Source organism: Sceloporus occidentalis, unplaced genomic scaffold, assembly GCF_023333645.1.
Source record: "Sceloporus occidentalis isolate IW3139 unplaced genomic scaffold, rSceOcc1.0.p SCAF_102, whole genome shotgun sequence".
Lineage (NCBI taxonomy): Eukaryota > Metazoa > Chordata > Lepidosauria > Squamata > Phrynosomatidae > Sceloporus > Sceloporus occidentalis.
Window position 1 is genome coordinate 3,182,497 of NW_028317082.1, and position 20,185 is coordinate 3,202,681.

General features: G+C 37.2%; 4 non-coding genes across 4 annotated transcripts; 2 read left to right on the forward strand and 2 right to left on the reverse strand.

Annotated features, from left to right (window-relative positions):
- Positions 1–6,144: 6,144 nt before the first annotated feature.
- On the forward strand, positions 6,145–6,217 carry TRNAR-UCG (transfer RNA arginine (anticodon UCG)). The gene has a single exon. It is a non-coding gene; the product is annotated as a tRNA-Arg (tRNA).
- Positions 6,218–6,999: 782 nt separating this feature from the next.
- Positions 7,000–7,110, reverse strand: TRNAL-CAA (transfer RNA leucine (anticodon CAA)). Its single transcript has 2 exons — positions 7,073–7,110; positions 7,000–7,045 (listed from the first exon to the last, which is right to left on the reverse strand). It is a non-coding gene; the product is annotated as a tRNA-Leu (tRNA).
- Positions 7,111–17,332: 10,222 nt separating this feature from the next.
- On the forward strand, positions 17,333–17,405 carry TRNAR-UCG (transfer RNA arginine (anticodon UCG)). Its single transcript has one exon. It is a non-coding gene; the product is annotated as a tRNA-Arg (tRNA).
- Positions 17,406–18,187: 782 nt separating this feature from the next.
- TRNAL-CAA (transfer RNA leucine (anticodon CAA)) lies at positions 18,188–18,298 on the reverse strand. Its single transcript has 2 exons — positions 18,261–18,298; positions 18,188–18,233 (listed from the first exon to the last, which is right to left on the reverse strand). It is a non-coding gene; the product is annotated as a tRNA-Leu (tRNA).
- Positions 18,299–20,185: the final 1,887 nt, after the last annotated feature.

Here is a 20,185-nt window from a genome sequence, read left to right on the forward strand (position 1 = left end):
AGAGACACACTGGAATCAAATAATAGAAAAATCTGCTTGGAAATATCATAGATACCGACATATTTATGTATCTTCTGAAGCGGGGAGTAGCAGTGGCGTCTCCAGGTTTCATATTTAGGGGGGGCACATGGGGGGCCAGGGACCAAAGTAGGGGGGCCAATTATAAAACGGTACGTATACACTATATATATATATATATATATATATATATATATACACACACACGTTAGATGTGCATTTTTAACTACATAATATGCACTTATCTCTTTGAAGTAAAGACTGTGATTAAAATATGATTTCAAAATAACAGCTAAAGTGACAGTTATTTTTCATTCTTTAATATTAGCCCCTGCTGACAATATATATAAATATTAGACCCTGCTGCAGATATATAGAAATATTACACCCTGCTTCCGATATATATTAATATTAACCCCTGCTGCGGATATATATTAATATTAGCCCCTGCTGCGGATACATACTTATATTATACCCTGCTGCCGATATACATACAAATTATACCCTGCTGCCAACATATATTAATATTAGCCCCTACTGCCGATATATAGTATTAGTCCCTGCAGCCAATATATATAAATATTAGCCCCTGCAGCCAATATTTATTGATAATAGGCCCTGCAGCCAATATATATTAATATTAGCCCCTGCTGCCGATATATATAAACATTAGTCCCAGCTTCCGATATATATTAATATTAGCCCCTGCAGCCAATATATATTAATATTAGACCCTGCTGCCAATATATTTGCCACACTGACTGCAGATCAGGGGAAGACAGTGAGAGTCAGTGCAGTGTTCCCTCCTTCTGACTGCACCGTGACATTGAGAGGTCCTCTCCCCTGTAATCATCCCCAGAGTCCCTTTGTCCCCTCATTCACTAAACCATAGCGTTCTTTTACTTACACCCTGTAGTTCAGGTATAGATCAAATAAACAACACATGGAAACAGCACATGCAACTGAATGAGATAAAAAAAAACCTTGTATTTGCAGGTATACATAAATAATGTATGGAAACATAGCATTGCAGGTATAAACCAACAGGACACACAAACCCAGCATTGCAGGTATATATCAACTGGAAATCACATGTACACTCAGCACTGAAGGTTTAGATCAAATAAACAACACATGGAAACAGCACTCCAGGTATTGATCAACTGAATAAGACATACAAATCCTATATTTGCAGGTAAGCATTAATAATGTATGGAAATATAGCCGATACAGATGAACAGAATGACACAAAACCCAGCTTTGCAGATATAAATCAATTGGAAATTACATATAAACTCTGCATTAAAGGTATAGATAAAACCCCCTAAATTACAGGCATAGATCACTGGTCACACACCCCAAAGCCAACCCTGGTGTCCACGCTGCCCACATAGAACCTGACCAGCACCTAAGTTACACATTATGTCAACTTTGTCCCCAAACAGCTGAACGTACACCGTTTTTGTCCCATAAAGACCTCTCCCTCCCAATCTATCCTATCTACCCCCTCTCCCTCCCTATCTACCACAACTGCCTCTCTATCTACCACATCTGCCTCCCAATCTATCCTATGTACCCCCCTCTCCCTCCCAATCTATCCTATGTACCCCCCTCTCCCTCCCAATCTATCCTATCTATCCCCTCTCCCTCCCAATGTATCCCATCCACCCCCATCTCCCTCCCAATCTACACCCTCTCCCTCCCAATCTATCCCATCTACCCCCCTCTCCCTCCCAATCTATCCCATCTACCCCCCTCTCCCTCTCCCTCCCAATCTATCCTATCTACCCCCTCTCCCTCCCAATCTATCCTTATCTACCCCTTCTCACTTCCTACCTCTTCTGACTCTCTAACCCCCTCCTAACTTTCTAACCCCCCCTTTGAAGTTCACTTACCTTGGGCTTGTCCAGCGGTGAGATCGCGAGGTCTCTGTATCCCTGGTTCTGCCGGCTTCACTGCTGGGCGCCGGATATGACGACATATACCGGCGCTCGGCTTGAAATGCCGGCACTGCGAACCAGGAAGAGGCCTCGCGGTCGCGGAGAAGAGTGAGAGGCGCCGAACGGTTGCTGAGAACTTATTCCTCAGCAACCGCTCGGCGCCTCTCACTCTCTCCTCCGGGTCTATAAAAAAAAAAAAAAAGCCGGCGTTTCAATTGGGGGGGCACACCGGGGGGCACAGCATGATGTAGGGGGGGCCATGGCCCCCTCTGGCCCCCCCCTGCCGACGCCACTGGGGAGTAGCCATATTGATATCAATTAAAAATAAATTTGAGTATATACATCATGAAGCTGATAAGGAAGGAAGAAGGATTATACTTGTCTGTAATATAAATGATGTTACCTATACCATGGTTAGCCTATATGCCCCATCAGAAGGATCGACAAGATTTCTCAATTCAGCTATGGAAACAATAGAAAAAATCTCTAAAGGCTCATTGATTATAGCAGGCGACCTGAATTGCATAATCGATATTGAAAAAGATACTAAGACTTTGAAGAACCGTAAATCAGATGCGTGTTTAAAAACTAGGGCCAAAGCATTTTCCGATTCTCTATTTAAACATGGCCTTTATGATGTGTGGAGGGTGCAACATCCTGAGGAAAGAGACTACTCTTTCTTCTCGAATGTACACCAATCATATTCACGCATTGATTATTTCTTAATGCCTGGTCACTCTTTGGAAATCTCTACTACCTCTCTAATTGGAAATATCTCATGGTCTGACCATGCCCCAGTATTTATTTCTATCAAGGATAACCCTCAATATAGAACAAGAACTCGTTGGAGACTCAACGAATCTCTTTTAAAAACAGAATCCGATAAGATAGATCTGATAAAACAAACAACATCTTTTTTGGAGCATAATGATAATAATGAGACCTCAGATCTAAATTTGTGGTGCACCCTAAAATGTGTTCTTAGGGGACACTTAATAAAAAAGGGTGCTTGGATTAAAAAACAGAGAGGTAAAGAACTTGCCGATCTGTATATTGAGTTGGCAAAACTTGAGAGACTAAATAAACAATATCCATCCAGAGATTTCTCGAAGCAGTTAGAGACTATTAAAGAATCGATAATCATTAAACTTAAAATTAAAACTGAAACAATAATGCAAAGATTGAAATCTAGTTGGCATTATGGAAATAATAGAGTAGGGAAAAATCTTACTAAAAGATTGAAGGCACAAATTGAATCATCTAGAATAAAAAAAATTATACACAATGGAACAACTTGTATATCACCAACACAGATAGGCAATGCCTTTAAACAATATTATGAAACCTTATATAATTTACCCGAACCTAAGATTGCTACTACTGATATAGCTCAATTTTTAGAGACCTTGCATCTTCCAAAACTTTCTGCAGAAAAATTAATACAATTAAATCAACCACTAACAACTCAAGAGACTACTATTGCAATTCTTAATTTGAAAAAAGGGAAAGCTCCAGGCCCTGATGGCTTTTCAGCTATATTTTTTCCAATCTTGAACTCAGTAATTTCTCCCATCCTAACAAAATCTTTTAATTCTATTTCTACTGGAAGAAGTTTTCCAAAAGAGATGTTGGAGGTGAGTATATCGCCAATTCCGAAACCAGGGAAGGATCCTTCACTGGTTGCTAACTACAGGCCAATATCTCTCATCAATTTAGATGTGAAGATATATTCTAAGATCCTGGCCTCTAGATTGGCTCGAATAATACGAGATTTGATACATCCAGATCAGGCAGGATTCATTCCTGGTTCAATGTCATTGAATATATACATAGATATAAAATCTCTTCAGTTATAGTAGCTTTAGATGCCCAAAAGGCATTTGATAGGGTCAATTGGAAGTTCTTAGCTGAAACACTTCAAGCATTTGGTTTAACAGGTCTTTTTCATGACCTAACTATGGCCTTATATACATCTCCGGTCGCAAAGATTAGAGGCCCTTTTTTAGACTCAGATATGTTTCACATTTATAATGGTACAAGGCAGGGCTGCCCGTTAGCTCCCCTGTTATATGCTCTAACAATTGAGCCTTTAGCTGCCTATATTAGAAACTCTTCTAATATTCATGGTATAAATATTGATAAACATGAATATAGTATTACCTTATATGCAGACAATGTTTTATTAACATTATCTGCACCCTTATTATCTATCCCTGCTTTTTTAAAAGGAATAGAAAAATTTGGATACTATTCTAATTACAAACTTAATTTATCAAAGACTCAGATGATTCCATTTTATCTCTCTGAGTCTCAGATATCTATAGCTCATGGGCATATTCAAAATAATGATCAGACACATCAAATTGATTATTTGGGGATTATAATCGGACCTATACTAGAAGATATCGCCAATATAAATCATAAGAAACTTTTTCTAGAAATAAAATCTTCTCTAGCAAATTGGATGAAACTTGAATTCTCTTGGATGGGTCGTATTAATATTCTTAAAGCTTACATAATTCCCAAAATTTTATATCTTTTTCGATTAATACCTTTTTATGTTTCGAAAGATGTTATCTTAAAATGGGAAAACTTACTATCTCAATTTGTTTGGGCAGCTAAAATAATAAGATTACCCTCGGAGCTTCTTAAAAGACCTATTGAATCTGGGGGTTTAGGTTATCCTGATATAAAGGAACTATATGAAGCCTCTCAAGTAGCTTTTATGATGGCCTGGGGCTCTATAAAAGAGAAAAGCTCTTTGGGTTGGTATAATATAGAGAAATATAATCTTAAAAATCTCGACCCTTTCTTGTTGTTCTGGCTACCTCAATCCCAATTTCAGAAGAAAAAATTTCCGAGCTTAATAATTGCAGACATATTATCCTCTTTCTATAGAATCAAAAAAAGGTTTGCAAAAGGGATTCCATTTACAAAAAATTGTCCCCTGGATGTTCTATCATTTTACATACCTGATCTTGTACTGGACAATTGGAAAATCTCAGGAATAGAGCAGATAGGGGACCTTTATTTAGAGGGAAATCTGGCCTCTTTCTCTCTTATGACTGATAGATATATATTACCGTCAAGAGAAATCTTTAAATATATCAGATTAAAACATTTCTTAATATCAAACCCACCACCTGAATATAACCCTTGGTTGAAATTTATTACTTCGTGTATTTCTAAGGGAACACTGTCTAAGATTTTGAAATTTTTTAAAGATAATAAGACTCTTGATAAGTCTAAGGCACACAAACAATGGGAGAAAGAATTGGAAATTTCTATTCCCTTAGATTCTTGGTATAAAACATGGCAATTTACTAAAAAAGCAACTCACTGTATAAATCTTCAAGAACTCTTTTTTAAGATTATATATAGATGGTATATGGTCCCTACACGTATAGTTAAATTTCAACCAAAGAATGGAGACAGGTGCTGGCGATGCCATCTCGAATTAGGATCGCATAAACATATTTGGTGGGATTGTCAAAAACTAACTCAGCTTAAGATAAAAATATCTGAGCTTTATTTGGAATTGTTTGGGTCATATTTGGAACTCTCCCCTCAAAGATTTTTGTTTCATTTAGAGTTTATAGATATTAATAGTAATGAGCAGACCTTATGGGTTAATATACTTTTGGCGTTTAAAATCTGTATTGCTAGATATTGGAGAAAACAGGATTTGCCACATTGGCAAGAGATTAAATTGCAAATAAATTTACAAAGTAATGTAGAAAAATATTTTTTTCTGAAAGAAGCTAACTCAAGAGAGAGGTATGAGTGCATTTGGCAGAAAAGGTTTCAAATAATAGATTAAAAATTCCCTGTGCAGTAATACAACCACAGCACTGCTCCAACGGCCTTTGTTTTAGAACGATTTTGGCCTTGATAATTTATAATCTCCCTCTCCTCCCAAAGAAACACTGAGCGTTTGAATACTTAAAATTATTATTTTTTAATGCTATGAGCTTTAAGGGAATACAACAAATATTCATATATGAATGTCTATGTATATGTTTCTATGTTGTTATGTACCATATGTATTTTAATGTTTTGTCTAACATCAGTCAGAGGAAGGACAGTGGTCATAAAAAGCATATTGTGGCATGTGAAGTAAAGGAAATATAGTTATGTTTCTCTATGAGAAACGTATCCACACATTTTTTCGCAAACTTTACATGCAGACCGCGTGGCCTAATGGATAAGGCGTCTGACTTCGGATCAGAAGATTGAGGGTTCGAGTCCCTTCGTGGTCGGAGTTGCTGGAGCTTTGGTTCTGTTGTTCTTTAAAGTTCTTCCATATCAATGGAGGTCAGGCAAGTGGAAACCAAGATTTCAATAGTTTCTTTCCATGTTACGTGTCACCCAAGATCTTTAGTCCCTCTTGGTATGAAAGGCAGACATGTCAAAACTAAGATTTCAAATGTTTTTTTTCAATGTGCCATATGATCACCGAATGTAACCCCATCTTGGCCTACACGGTACCTCTACGGATAGTGCGTTGTTGCGAGATTTGATTCAATCAAAGTTGTCTGCAATTTACTCTTTCAAAAACTTTCAGCAAACATGAATTCTTTTTCCAACTATTGTTATGAAGACTTTGGCTCAAAGCGGCTCCATAAGAGTCACAGGCACCCTTGATTTTCTGTTGTACACTTCCTAATCTCTTTCCCCCAAGAAATCTATGTGACAGCTATTGGAAAGTATCTACACCTGGTTCGTTATTTTCACCTCTTTCGGTATGTCTTGTCTCCAAAGTGCGGAATAAGACTCTCGCGTTCCGTCCAGACCTCGTTGCTTAATGGGTAAGGTGTCTGACTTTGGATTGGAAGATTGCGGATTTGAGTTGTCTTGAGGTTGCTGGTGATTTAGATCCCCAGGTTACTGTTCTTTTGAGTCTAGAGATTGTACATTGCTGTCTTATGTTATGAAATCAATGTCTTCTGCAATGTACTCTTTAAACGCTTAAATTCAATCTTGGATTCTTTCTCAAAAAATTGTTGAATTAAACGAAGCTCAAAGCACAAAAAGAGATGACTGTCAGAAGTGGGATTTGAACCCACACCTCCACATGGAGACCAGAAGACCCTCACAGAGAGAAGATAGCATTACTTGAGTCTGGCGCCTTAGACCACTCGGCCATCCTGACAAGCTACTGCTGCTACGAAAGAAGATATTTTTTTTACATAGTTTCAAGGCAAGGGACTAGCTCTTAGGGGACCTTTTGCCACTGCATTGGTTTAAAGTGGCTTCATTAGAGTCACAGGGTAAGCAGACTTGAGATCCTGCATGTGAAGGCTAAGATTTCACATGTGTTTTTTGATGTGCCATATGTCCACCAAACTTATCGCCCCCTGGGCATGCAGGGTTCTTCTACGTATTGTGCGTTGCCACCACCTTTAATGAAATCAAAGTTGATTGCGATGTACTGTTTCAAACACTTAAAAGCAAACTTTAATTCTTTCTCCAACTATTGTTATGAAGACTTTGGCTCCAAGTGGCTCCATAAGAGTCACAGGGCACCCTTGATTTTCTGTTGTACATTTCCTAATCTTTTTGCCCAAAGAAATCTATGTGATCATCCTTTGTATAATGTGCCACAGGGCCCACTACTGAAACACATTTCACACTAGAGTAAAATCTGTCAATTGTATTACAGACATTTTTCAGAGACAATTTGTGGATATTGCAACCTAAAACTAAACAAGCACATCAAATGCAGTCAACCACTGGAAAAAAAACACCACTCTAGTGGGACTCGAACACACAACCTTTGAATATTGGCATTATTTTCGCATCAAAACTTTAATCTTACAAACGGAGCGCTAAACTGCTTTCCACACTTGTGTTAGATAGTTCTATTGTTTCAGATTACCATAATTTCTCACAGACAAATTGTGGATATTTGGAAATACAATTTAATGCTTCAATTAAAATCTGTCAGATTAAGATCTGTCAATAGTATTACAGAAATTTTTCAGAGACAATTTGTGGATATTGCAACTTACAACTAAACAAGAACATCAAATGCAGTCAACCACTGGAAAAGTAACAACACTGGTGGGACTCGAACCCACAACCTTTGAATGCCTTGTCAAGTGCTAGAAGTCCAATACGCTATCCACTGCGCCAAAGAGCCTCGATACGTAGACAGAAAACGTCATGAAACCACCTATCTGACTCACGCATAATCCTTCGTACATAGATGTTTCAAATGCATTAGTCGTTTCTGTGTCCTATGTTTGTCTGCGTGTTCTTAATTAACATCAGTCAGAGGAAGGACAGTGGTCATAAAAAGCATATTGTGGCATGTGAAGTAATTTGTCATTTGTGCTCAAGTAAACCCCAGGCCTAAAGGACAAAAGTCTCCACTTCTAAGAATTGCACCTGCAGATGGTTCGTGGTCTATACTGCAGATTGACTACATAGGTCTCCTACTTCAGGTAACCAAGGTCTCAGGTATGCATTGGTTGTGGTAAATGTATTTTATAAGTGGGTAGAATTGTAGCCTGTCAGGAATGATGATGCTTTGTCTACGGCAAAAGCATTAAGGAATCATGTTGTACTTGGGGAATCCCAAGGATGATTGCTTCTGACAGAAGGAGCCATTTTACTGGTAAAGTCATGCAGGCTGTTTGCGCAATCCTGGGGGTACGTCAACAATTCCATGTCCCATACCATCCTCAGTCCGCAGGTATTGTAGAAAGAATGAACAGAACGATTAAGTCTAGAATTGCAAAAATGTTACTTGATAAAGGAAATAGTTGGGTTGATGCAGTACCTCTAGTATTGACGAGTATTAGGGGAACGAGCTCCTCAACTACCCAGTATACACCTTTTGAATTAATGACAGGAAGGAAAATGCCATTGATCTTTCCTTATGAACCATTTTTGTCTACTCCACAGAAAGATGCCATTGCAAGAACTAAGTGGTTACAGGTACTTCAGGAGAATTTAAAAACAATTCTTCCCCATGCAGCATCTAGAATGCAGCGTATGGTACCGCCTCACTCTTCTAAATTTGTGAGAGGAGCATTAGTAATGATTAAGACTTTTAGGAAGGCGGGACCTTGGGAAAGCAATTGAGAAGGACCGTTTGAAATAATCGACACAATGGGTCAAGATCCTTGTTCAAAAACAGAAAAGACTGTGAAAAATACCCGTAGGCAGCAGAAGCTGTGGGTACATGTTGACCAGTGTAAATTATATGTTTCTAACTAAATTCTGTTCTTGCAGGAACACAGTTCTGCAAGAAAATGGAGAAACAAAGCAGTTAACTATTGAAAGGAGAACCTCCAGAGAAACAGCAATACAAGAATCGTGACATCAAGATAGCATAGTTTTTTGATAGCTGTGTTGTTTGAACAGTACCAAAAGCCAATTGAAATTGATGATCAGACAAAGGATTTACCACAGAAGATATTGTTATTGCATAAGATAAGAGAAGTTCGAGTGGATCGACTCCTGACATCAGACATTGATACATCAAGAGACATTGTTGGACAAATTAGATTCGGTTATGGCTCCAGAGATCAACCTTGTTTGACTATATTTTTTGAGCATACCTCAGAGATCACGGTTCATGCAACAGTAGGACCAAAAGCCAAATTCACACAGTCACAGGGGAATTATACCCATAATAATCAGACAGGTGTTTGGGAATGTCATCCTACTGAGTCCATGTGGTGGTTTATAACAATTAAGGGAGAAGAACATGCACAATGGACAGGTGATGTTACCAATGAAATGTTAACATCAGGGAAAATGGGGAGATCAAAGACAGAGATTTGGCATAAAACTCAGTCTTATGGTAAAATCTTGGATCCTTCACTGCTTTCTATATCAGCAGGGGATGATGATTGGACTAGGGTTTGGAACTTTCAGGTGGAAAGAGAAATAGCTATGGTCAAAGTATCTTTTGTGTTTACGGTAACTAATTCTATAGCACCTGAAGTTAGAGTTAATCCCCATAGTGTGAAAAGCCAAGAGGAATTGAAACCTATAGAACTACAATGTGGGACAAGGTTACTATTACCCCAGGAAGCATCACTCGTTTGGTCAAAAGGGAAAACATCTTTAGGAAGTTTTACAAATAATCCAACTCGTATACTTCATAAGGGTCAAATGGGGGATGTACATTGGAATGGTATACATTTTATGCTTAGATTAGATAGTCCAACTCGTAAAGACTCTGGGATATATGAATGTTGTGTATTACTGAAAGGAGATTACAAACACTGTGACAGAGCAAATGTCAGTGTTTGGTCCCCTGAAGACAATTTGTGTACTGGTACTAGACTCAAACCATCCAATCCTTTTCAGGTTAATTACTTTCAATCTAAGCCATTGTTGAGGAATGGATCGTTTGTAACCCTAGTTTGGACTTTTAACATGACTGATTGGAAAATATCCACTTGGTTTCCTCAATGTTTGTCACACCTTACTAACATGGAAAAAGGTCTTGCTCAATGGTTTGGACAAAATCCATTGAGAATGGCAAGAAGTAGACGAGGTATTATTGAGGGAATCTTGGGGGGTGTTGGTTCGGTAGGAAGCTTACTTAATACTATGGATATAAATACTCTTAAATCCGATTTGGGATCCGTGAGTTATGTTGGAAGTCAGGGAGCAAAAGTACAAAAAGGGTTAAATCAGTTATTGGAAAAAATGGTTCTAAGTTCTGCTACTGTGATTGGGTCGTCTGTATCTCACTTACAGGATGCCACTTTAGACTTAATAGAGAGTCAAGAGGAGAATCAAGTGTCAAGGGCATGCCTGGAAATACAGATAGAATATTCCACTAATCTAAAGATGATTGCACAGGCTTTACAGAGTGGTATTATACCTTTGGGTTTGTTGAAAAGCTTACCTGACAAATATAGTTTTGGTCTGGGTCATATTGATTTGTGGATTAATAAATGGATGGGTTGTGATCAGGATTTTTGTATAGGGACATCTTTAATCCCAGTGGCAGGAGTTGAACAAGTAGTGGTACCAGTAACAGTTTTAGGAATTCCAGTCAGTGACACACAATTGATTCATTATAATTTAAGGTATACAGATTTTGTATTTGATGGGGAAAATCTGGAACAATTAGATGTTTCAGCTTGTCTTCATTTTGTTTCTAAAGTAATATGTCTTCCAGGGCAAGAAAAGGTTGTCTATCATTCTTGTTTTCACAATCATTCATCATGTGAGGCCAGGATTGAAAGTGTTACATCTATGCATGAATTAATGACTCAAGTAAAGATAGGGAAAGTTTGTTTTCAAGTAATGAAGGAGGAGTCATTGGTCAGAGCATTCTTTTCAAATTGTATGCATAATGAAACTCTTCACAGAGGATTAAATTGCATAGAAGGTGATTTGAAAAAGTTGGAGATAGATGGGAAAAAGTTTAATGTCTCCACTATAGGCACAGAGCGTTTAAAAACACTACCTCAGCAATTTAATCTGACACAGATAGACCATTTTCCTTGGAAAACATGGACAGAGGAAATAAAGAAAGATAAGGGATTATTGGCCATGTTAAAGCAACAATTGAAAGATGCAGAAATTGTTTTCCAACATAAACAAGGTGAATTAGAACAAATTCAACATCAATGGAATGATAAGTCTGGAGTTAATTGGTGGTCAAATTTTAAAAAATCAGTAAATATGTGGTCACAATCTTCGGTAAAATCCGCAGCTGGTAATATATTGTTAAATCCAATTGTTATTATAGCTATACTTGTTTTATTATGTATTGTTTATCAAAGTTTTCTTATGTGTAGAATAGGTAAGATATATAAACAAGTTAAGTATGAAGTAGATAAGGGAGATGGAATATTAAGGGAAATGATAAAAAGAGCACAATCCTCTCATTCCATAACAAATGTAGAGAAAAGGGTGTCTCATGCTAATGATTATCATATGGTCCCAGTTAAAGTATGATGTGATTGTAGTATAAATGTGATACGAATGTGATACGAATGGTGAGTAAATGTGTATATTTGAAAAGATATGATAAGGATATTATCCTATCATCAGGGGGAATTGTAAAAGATTCTAACACATTTAACATCTCTTTTAACCCTAGTAATATGAAATGGACCATATATAATTATTGGTATAGGCAATAGTCAAAGATATGTAATCATTGTTCATAAATAAATGATTATTAAGATATATTAATATGTTTCAATGATAGGCTTCAAGGTTTCCTTGACCTTAAGATATGGAATGAAGGATTTGCTGAACAGGCGTTCTATAGATAGGATAGTAACTTGCTAATGCATGGTATAGTTGTAACTCTAAAAGGGCATTACAATATACGTACAGTGACTACCTAAAATAGGATTTCGACGTGTAAAGATCTTAGTGAGCATGTTTACCCAATTAGGTGAAGACCAATAGACTGACATCACTATCCAAGGCACATATAAGCTAGGCTTTTGTAAGACATGGAGAGGCATGGGAAGAGAGGTCGAGAGAAGATGTACTTGCCATCCACGGACTCTTCACGTCCCAACACTCCCTCCCTCCATCCTCAGGAATGCATAGGACAGATGTCATGAACTAAATTCCTCTCCAAGTTTTTGTAAGACTTGTTTCGTATTTTTGTTAGCTACTTTTTATATTCTTCGTCTATTTTTGTTCGTATTAAATGTTTTACCTTTGTTTGCATCTAAGTGACTCTGCCTATTTTTGACGCACATACATTTATATGTGTTCCAATTATTTGAAGTTTGTATTTGGCCCCGAATATATTTTATTACAGGAAGGAAGAAGGATTATACTTGTCTGTAATATAAATGATGTTACCTATACCATGGTTAGCCTATATGCCCCATCAGAAGGATCGACAAGATTTCTCAATTCAGCTATGGAAACAATAGAAAAAATCTCTAAAGGCTCATTGATTATAGCAGGCGACCTGAATTGCATAATCGATATTGAAAAAGATACTAAGACTTTGAAGAACCGTAAATCAGATGCGTGTTTAAAAACTAGGGCCAAAGCATTTTCCGATTCTCTATTTAAACATGGCCTTTATGATGTGTGGAGGGTGCAACATCCTGAGGAAAGAGACTACTCTTTCTTCTCGAATGTACACCAATCATATTCACGCATTGATTATTTCTTAATGCCTGGTCACTCTTTGGAAATCTCTACTACCTCTCCTATCCAAGGCACATATAAGCTAGGCTTTTGTAAGACATGGAGAGGCATGGGAAGAGAGGTCGAGAGAAGATGTACTTGCCATCCACGGACTCTTCACGTCCCAACACTCCCTCCCTCCATCCTCAGGAATGCATAGGACAGATGTCATGAACTAAATTCCTCTCCAAGTTTTTGTAAGACTTGTTTCGTATTTTTGTTATCTACTTTTTATATTCTTCGTCTATTTTTGTTCGTATTAAATGTTTTACCTTTGTTTGCATCTAAGTGACTCTGCCTATTTTTGACGCACATACATTTATATGGGTTCCAATTATTTGAAGTTTGTATTTGGCCCCGAATATATTTTATTACAGGAAGGAAGAAGGATTATACTTGTCTGTAATATAAATGATGTTACCTATACCATGGTTAGCCTATATGCCCCATCAGAAGGATCGACAAGATTTCTCAATTCAGCTATGGAAACAATAGAAAAAATCTCTAAAGGCTCATTGATTATAGCAGGCGACCTGAATTGCATAATCGATATTGAAAAAGATACTAAGACTTTGAAGAACCGTAAATCAGATGCGTGTTTAAAAACTAGGGCCAAAGCATTTTCCGATTCTCTATTTAAACATGGCCTTTATGATGTGTGGAGGGTGCAACATCCTGAGGAAAGAGACTACTCTTTCTTCTCGAATGTACACCAATCATATTCACGCATTGATTATTTCTTAATGCCTGGTCACTCTTTGGAAATCTCTACTACCTCTCTAATTGGAAATATCTCATGGTCTGACCATGCCCCAGTATTTATTTCTATCAAGGATAACCCTCAATATAGAACAAGAACTCGTTGGAGACTCAACGAATCTCTTTTAAAAACAGAATCCGATAAGATAGATCTGATAAAACAAACAACATCTTTTTTGGAGCATAATGATAATAATGAGACCTCAGATCTAAATTTGTGGTGCACCCTAAAATGTGTTCTTAGGGGACACTTAATAAAAAAGGGTGCTTGGATTAAAAAACAGAGAGGTAAAGAACTTGCCGATCTGTATATTGAGTTGGCAAAACTTGAGAGACTAAATAAACAATATCCATCCAGAGATTTCTCGAAGCAGTTAGAGACTATTAAAGAATCGATAATCATTAAACTTAAAATTAAAACTGAAACAATAATGCAAAGATTGAAATCTAGTTGGCATTATGGAAATAATAGAGTAGGGAAAAATCTTACTAAAAGATTGAAGGCACAAATTGAATCATCTAGAATAAAAAAAATTATACACAATGGAACAACTTGTATATCACCAACACAGATAGGCAATGCCTTTAAACAATATTATGAAACCTTATATAATTTACCCGAACCTAAGATTGCTACTACTGATATAGCTCAATTTTTAGAGACCTTGCATCTTCCAAAACTTTCTGCAGAAAAATTAATACAATTAAATCAACCACTAACAACTCAAGAGACTACTATTGCAATTCTTAATTTGAAAAAAGGGAAAGCTCCAGGCCCTGATGGCTTTTCAGCTATATTTTTTCCAATCTTGAACTCAGTAATTTCTCCCATCCTAACAAAATCTTTTAATTCTATTTCTACTGGAAGAAGTTTTCCAAAAGAGATGTTGGAGGCGAGTATATCGCCAATTCCGAAACCAGGGAAGGATCCTTCACTGGTTGCTAACTACAGGCCAATATCTCTCATCAATTTAGATGTGAAGATATATTCTAAGATCCTGGCCTCTAGATTGGCTCGAATAATACGAGATTTGATACATCCAGATCAGGCAGGATTCATTCCTGGTAGGGCGGGAGAAGAAAATACGCGCAAAATCTTCAATATCATTGAATATATACATAGATATAAAATCTCTTCAGTTATAGTAGCTTTAGATGCCCAAAAGGCATTTGATAGGGTCAATTGGAAGTTCTTAGCTGAAACACTTCAAGCATTTGGTTTAACAGGTCTTTTTCATGACCTAACTATGGCCTTATATACATCTCCGGTCGCAAAGATTAGAGGCCCTTTTTTAGACTCAGATATGTTTCACATTTATAATGGTACAAGGCAGGGCTGCCCGTTAGCTCCCCTGTTATATGCTCTAACAATTGAGCCTTTAGCTGCCTATATTAGAAACTCTTCTAATATTCATGGTATAAATATTGATAAACATGAATATAGTATTACCTTATATGCAGACAATGTTTTATTAACATTATCTGCACCCTTATTATCTATCCCTGCTTTTTTAAAAGGAATAGAAAAATTTGGATACTATTCTAATTACAAACTTAATTTATCAAAGACTCAGATGATTCCATTTTATCTCTCTGAGTCTCAGATATCTATAGCTCATGGGCATATTCAAAATAATGATCAGACACATCAAATTGATTATTTGGGGATTATAATCGGACCTATACTAGAAGATATCGCCAATATAAATCATAAGAAACTTTTTCTAGAAATAAAATCTTCTCTAGCAAATTGGATGAAACTTGAATTCTCTTGGATGGGTCGTATTAATATTCTTAAAGCTTACATAATTCCCAAAATTTTATATCTTTTTCGATTAATACCTTTTTATGTTTCGAAAGATGTTATCTTAAAATGGGAAAACTTACTATCTCAATTTGTTTGGGCAGCTAAAATAATAAGATTACCCTCGGAGCTTCTTAAAAGACCTATTGAATCTGGGGGTTTAGGTTATCCTGATATAAAGGAACTATATGAAGCCTCTCAAGTAGCTTTTATGATGGCCTGGGGCTCTATAAAAGAGAAAAGCTCTTTGGGTTGGTATAATATAGAGAAATATAATCTTAAAAATCTCGACCCTTTCTTGTTGTTCTGGCTACCTCAATCCCAATTTCAGAAGAAAAAATTTCCGAGCTTAATAATTGCAGACATATTATCCTCTTTCTATAGAATCAAAAAAAGGTTTGCAAAAGGGATTCCATTTACAAAAAATTGTCCCCTGGATGTTCTATCATTTTACATACCTGATCTTGTACTGGACAATTGGAAAATCTCAGGAATAGAGCAGATAGGGGACCTTTATTTAGAGGGAAATCTGGCCTCTTTCTCTCTTATGACTGATAGATATATATTACCGTCAAGAGAAATCTTTAAATATATCAGATTAAAACATTTCTTAATATCAAACCCACCACCTGAATATAACCCTTGGTTGAAATTTATTACTTCGTGTATTTCTAAGGGAACACTGTCTAAGATTTTGAAATTTTTTAAAGATAATAAGACTCTTGATAAGTCTAAGGCACACAAACAATGGGAGAAAGAATTGGAAATTTCTATTCCCTTAGATTCTTGGTATAAAACATGGCAATTTACTAAAAAAGCAACTCACTGTATAAATCTTCAAGAACTCTTTTTTAAGATTATATATAGATGGTATATGGTCCCTACACGTATAGTTAAATTTCAACCAAAGAATGGAGACAGGTGCTGGCGATGCCATCTCGAATTAGGATCGCATAAACATATTTGGTGGGATTGTCAAAAACTAACTCAGCTTAAGATAAAAATATCTGAGCTTTATTTGGAATTGTTTGGGTCATATTTGGAACTCTCCCCTCAAAGATTTTTGTTTCATTTAGAGTTTATAGATATTAATAGTAATGAGCAGACCTTATGGGTTAATATACTTTTGGCGTTTAAAATCTGTATTGCTAGATATTGGAGAAAACAGGATTTGCCACATTGGCAAGAGATTAAATTGCAAATAAATTTACAAAGTAATGTAGAAAAATATTTTTTTCTGAAAGAAGCTAACTCAAGAGAGAGGTATGAGTGCATTTGGCAGAAAAGGTTTCAAATAATAGATTAAAAATTCCCTGTGCAGTAATACAACCACAGCACTGCTCCAACGGCCTTTGTTTTAGAACGATTTTGGCCTTGATAATTTATAATCTCCCTCTCCTCCCAAAGAAACACTGAGCGTTTGAATACTTAAAATTATTATTTTTTAATGCTATGAGCTTTAAGGGAATACAACAAATATTCATATATGAATGTCTATGTATATGTTTCTATGTTGTTATGTACCATATGTATTTTAATGTTTTGTCTAACATCAGTCAGAGGAAGGACAGTGGTCATAAAAAGCATATTGTGGCATGTGAAGTAAAGGAAATATAGTTATGTTTCTCTATGAGAAACGTATCCACACATTTTTTCGCAAACTTTACATGCAGACCGCGTGGCCTAATGGATAAGGCGTCTGACTTCGGATCAGAAGATTGAGGGTTCGAGTCCCTTCGTGGTCGGAGTTGCTGGAGCTTTGGTTCTGTTGTTCTTTAAAGTTCTTCCATATCAATGGAGGTCAGGCAAGTGGAAACCAAGATTTCAATAGTTTCTTTCCATGTTACGTGTCACCCAAGATCTTTAGTCCCTCTTGGTATGAAAGGCAGACATGTCAAAACTAAGATTTCAAATGTTTTTTTTCAATGTGCCATATGATCACCGAATGTAACCCCATCTTGGCCTACACGGTACCTCTACGGATAGTGCGTTGTTGCGAGATTTGATTCAATCAAAGTTGTCTGCAATTTACTCTTTCAAAAACTTTCAGCAAACATGAATTCTTTTTCCAACTATTGTTATGAAGACTTTGGCTCAAAGCGGCTCCATAAGAGTCACAGGCACCCTTGATTTTCTGTTGTACACTTCCTAATCTCTTTCCCCCAAGAAATCTATGTGACAGCTATTGGAAAGTATCTACACCTGGTTCGTTATTTTCACCTCTTTCGGTATGTCTTGTCTCCAAAGTGCGGAATAAGACTCTCGCGTTCCGTCCAGACCTCGTTGCTTAATGGGTAAGGTGTCTGACTTTGGATTGGAAGATTGCGGATTTGAGTTGTCTTGAGGTTGCTGGTGATTTAGATCCCCAGGTTACTGTTCTTTTGAGTCTAGAGATTGTACATTGCTGTCTTATGTTATGAAATCAATGTCTTCTGCAATGTACTCTTTAAACGCTTAAATTCAATCTTGGATTCTTTCTCAAAAAATTGTTGAATTAAACGAAGCTCAAAGCACAAAAAGAGATGACTGTCAGAAGTGGGATTTGAACCCACGCCTCCACATGGAGACCAGAAGACCCTCACAGAGAGAAGATAGCATTACTTGAGTCTGGCGCCTTAGACCACTCGGCCATCCTGACAAGCTACTGCTGCTACGAAAGAAGATATTTTTTTTACATAGTTTCAAGGCAAGGGACTAGCTCTTAGGGGACCTTTTGCCACTGCATTGGTTTAAAGTGGCTTCATTAGAGTCACAGGGTAAGCAGACTTGAGATCCTGCATGTGAAGGCTAAGATTTCACATGTGTTTTTTGATGTGCCATATGTCCACCAAACTTATCGCCCCCTGGGCATGCAGGGTTCTTCTACGTATTGTGCGTTGCCACCACCTTTAATGAAATCAAAGTTGATTGCGATGTACTGTTTCAAACACTTAAAAGCAAACTTTAATTCTTTCTCCAACTATTGTTATGAAGACTTTGGCTCCAAGTGGCTCCATAAGAGTCACAGGGCACCCTTGATTTTCTGTTGTACATTTCCTAATCTTTTTGCCCAAAGAAATCTATGTGATCATCCTTTGTATAATGTGCCACAGGGCCCACTACTGAAACACATTTCACACTAGAGTAAAATCTGTCAATTGTATTACAGACATTTTTCAGAGACAATTTGTGGATATTGCAACCTAAAACTAAACAAGCACATCAAATGCAGTCAACCACTGGAAAAAAAACACCACTCTAGTGGGACTCGAACACACAACCTTTGAATATTGGCATTATTTTCGCATCAAAACTTTAATCTTACAAACGGAGCGCTAAACTGCTTTCCACACTTGTGTTAGATAGTTCTATTGTTTCAGATTACCATAATTTCTCACAGACAAATTGTGGATATTTGGAAATACAATTTAATGCTTCAATTAAAATCTGTCAGATTAAGATCTGTCAATAGTATTACAGAAATTTTTCAGAGACAATTTGTGGATATTGCAACTTACAACTAAACAAGAACATCAAATGCAGTCAACCACTGGAAAAATAACAACACTGGTGGGACTCGAACCCACAACCTTTGAATGCCTTGTCAAGTGCTAGAAGTCCAATACGCTATCCACTGCGCCAAAGAGCCTCGATACGTAGACAGAAAACGTCATGAAACCACCTATCTGACTCACGCATAATCCTTCGTACATAGATGTTTCAAATGCATTAGTCGTTTCTGTGTCCTATGTTTGTCTGCGTGTTCTTAATTAACATCAGTCAGAGGAAGGACAGTGGTCATAAAAAGCATATTGTGGCATGTGAAGTAATTTGTCATTTGTGCTCAAGTAAACCCCAGGCCTAAAGGACAAAAGTCTCCACTTCTAAGAATTGCACCTGCAGATGGTTCGTGGTCTATACTGCAGATTGACTACATAGGTCTCCTACTTCAGGTAACCAAGGTCTCAGGTATGCATTGGTTGTGGTAAATGTATTTTATAAGTGGGTAGAATTGTAGCCTGTCAGGAATGATGATGCTTTGTCTACGGCAAAAGCATTAAGGAATCATGTTGTACTTGGGGAATCCCAAGGATGATTGCTTCTGACAGAAGGAGCCATTTTACTGGCAAAGTCATGCAGGCTGTTTGCGCAATCCTGGGGGTACGTCAACAATTCCATGTCCCATACCATCCTCAGTCCGCAGGTATTGTAGAAAGAATGAACAGAACGATTAAGTCTAGAATTGCAAAAATGTTACTTGATAAAGGAAATAGTTGGGTTGATGCAGTACCTCTAGTATTGACGAGTATTAGGGGAACGAGCTCCTCAACTACCCAGTATACACCTTTTGAATTAATGACAGGAAGGAAAATGCCATTGATCTTTCCTTATGAACCATTTTTGTCTACTCCACAGAAAGATGCCATTGCAAGAACTAAGTGGTTACAGGTACTTCAGGAGAATTTAAAAACAATTCTTCCCCATGCAGCATCTAGAATGCAGCGTATGGTACCGCCTCACTCTTCTAAATTTGTGAGAGGAGCAT